This window comes from Crocodylus porosus, unplaced genomic scaffold (genome assembly GCF_001723895.1).
Source record: "Crocodylus porosus isolate Cpor-Errol unplaced genomic scaffold, CroPor_comp1, whole genome shotgun sequence".
NCBI lineage: Eukaryota > Metazoa > Chordata > Crocodylia > Crocodylidae > Crocodylus > Crocodylus porosus.
Genome location: NW_017728933.1, coordinates 968,833 through 971,485, shown reverse-complemented (window position 1 = coordinate 971,485; position 2,653 = coordinate 968,833).

The window sequence follows — 2,653 nt, the reverse complement described above, 5'->3', positions numbered from 1 at the left end:
TCTGAAAGGCTCCCACCCCACACAAGGCTTTTGGATTTCAAAAATTTTCCTATTCTACATCCAGACAAGCCCAAGACCTTTCACAGTAGGAAAAGAAAACCCACACACACATATGCAACCCAGGAGGCCAAGATTCAACTCTCTGCTCTACAAAACTGGCCATTAAATGCAACAATCCGTTTTCTACCCATTATCTTTGCATGCTGGAGGCAGGTAAGATCTATCTCCCCTTCTGATACTAGTACTTGCCTGCAGAGGACAGCATTGCAAAGGGAACGAAGGCAGCTGCTCTAGCATGCACCACCACACTAAAAAGCACAAGGTTCAGCTCTCAGCCTGCAGAAATCCCTTGCACACAACTCATTCATTCCCCCTTCTCCCCCTCAGCACTCTTTAGATAACATAGTTCTTTCACCTGCCTTTAGAATAGGCGCCAAACCCACACAGCTTTAAGGAATCAGGCTCATGGAAGACATGATATGTTTTCTGACCAACTACATATGTGCAAACAAATTATTTTATTTATTTGCAAGCTTTTGGGCACACACACCTGTCATCAGGCATAGGAGAAAACAGAGATGAATGAAGGCCAAGTGCCTCATGAAGAGTGAGTGTGCCCAAAATCTTGCAAATAAATAAAATAATTCGTTTGCAAATATCTAGTTGGTCTAATAAAAGATATCACCTCTTCCACAAGGTTTGATTCCTTTTGCCTCTAGACCAATACGGATACAACCTGAATGCATGGCTTTAATGCAGTTACATTGCAGATGAACCAGCACTGGCATTGGCTGACCAAGAAATGGGGAAGAGTGGCCAGGTGCAGGGCCTGAGCCAAGTGTCACAAGGCAGCAGTGACCAGAAGCACATGCACCTCAGGCATGAGGGCCACACTGCAATGGTCTAGCCTGGCTGGAGCTGGGAGGAGGGAAGTGTATTCGTGCTGGGAGGGCAGCAGCTACCAAGCTGCAGCACCCTTGCCATTGTTTCAAAAGGTGTTCAAATGCTGGGCGCAGAGCTTCACTGTGTGAAAAGCCTGGTGAAGGCTGCGAGTCAACCATGTGAGATCTGTTAGCAGGCACCTGCTTATGGGTATTAAAGGAAACTGCTACAGGTTGGGACCACCCCAGGGGCATAGGGCAAGCCTCAGCACAGATACTCCTGCAGTAAAACTCCCCAGGCCTCTCCACCCTATCTACCCCTTTGGATTGCTCATGTGTGTTAGCCCAAGATAAAGAACACAACTTTTTTTTAGCAGTGAAATAAACCCCCAAGTTTCATAGCAGAGTTATCTATCCCAAAGTGAAAAAGACCTCTGGAAATCCTTGCTGTGTTGCAAGATTCTCAGGTGACCTTGGGCAAGTGTGTCCCTGTACAATAGTAGTTAACTGTCTTAGTCTGAAGTCAAGAAAAAGGCAAATTGGATTTGTACTTTACTGTGTGTGTCTACACAAGAGGTTTACTGAGCATTTGCCTAATAACACTGCAAAGTAGAGCTGCAGTTAAAAACCATGCTAGTACCCTACTGTGCAGTGTTATTAAGCTAATGCACAGTAAGCATCACAAAATAACCGTGTGCTGGCAATACTGCACAGTAACTCTAGTTAATTAAACAAGCACTAAACTAAATGCATGATAACTAAGGCACATTAATGAACATGTAGATGTGCCCACTGACTAATCAAAGTATGTAGCATAAATTGAACTAATGTGGCTGATGTTAACATAGAGTGTAATAATAGTGAACTATAGCCATGTTAGCCTTGTCCTGTACGCAACTTGAAAACTCCATTTTGTATCTTCTGTTTGACATAAGTGAATTAACTCTGCATAGCCTGTATGTATGAGTGTGTGTAAAAGGGTGAATGGTAAGAGAGAGTGGCATAGCGATGAGAGAAAAAGATCCAACTGTTTACATAAGCAACAAGACGCCAAATTTAAGCTATCAGTCAGTAAACTAATTAATAAATGGCTAAAGAATCCCTTTTAGGCCTAGGGCACAAAGAAGATAATGAGAAGGAATACATAGCCAGACAGGCAACAAGAACACTCCAAGGCTAAGATAAACTGAAGACAAAAGAAGAACAACTGCAAAAACAGAAGCTGGGTACAGAAAACTCCCAAAGCCCTGAAACAAAGGATGCCAATCCCTATAAAAGAACACTTACAAAATGCCAGGTTGGATGAGTCTCGTTCTCTCCTGCTGTTTCATCAGAGCACAGATGCATCTGTTCATCTCGCTACAGCTGTTATCTTCAAATCATCATCATCTACACAAGAAGCCCAAGTTGGCCACCCTGGGCTGATATTGAGCAACTATTGCTGGTAACTATATCTGGTGTGTGTGTGTGGATGAAATGGTTGTTTTGTATATGCGTATGCCTGTGTGTAATGCTATGTATGATTATTTGTGTGCGTTTGTATGAATGGTGTGCCCAAGCCTCTATGTCTAACTCATGTGATCAATAAACATGGCACCTTGCCTTATCCCCCTTTATAAAGTCTTGCTCATGATTTGAGCAATTGGCAATTTGTGTAACAAGTAGATGTATTTATGTGTAAGTATACATAGCACAAGCTTTTCTGAGTTGATCAAGTGAGCTACAGTTCATGAAACCTTGTGTGTGTGTGTGTGTGTGTGTGTGTGTGTGTG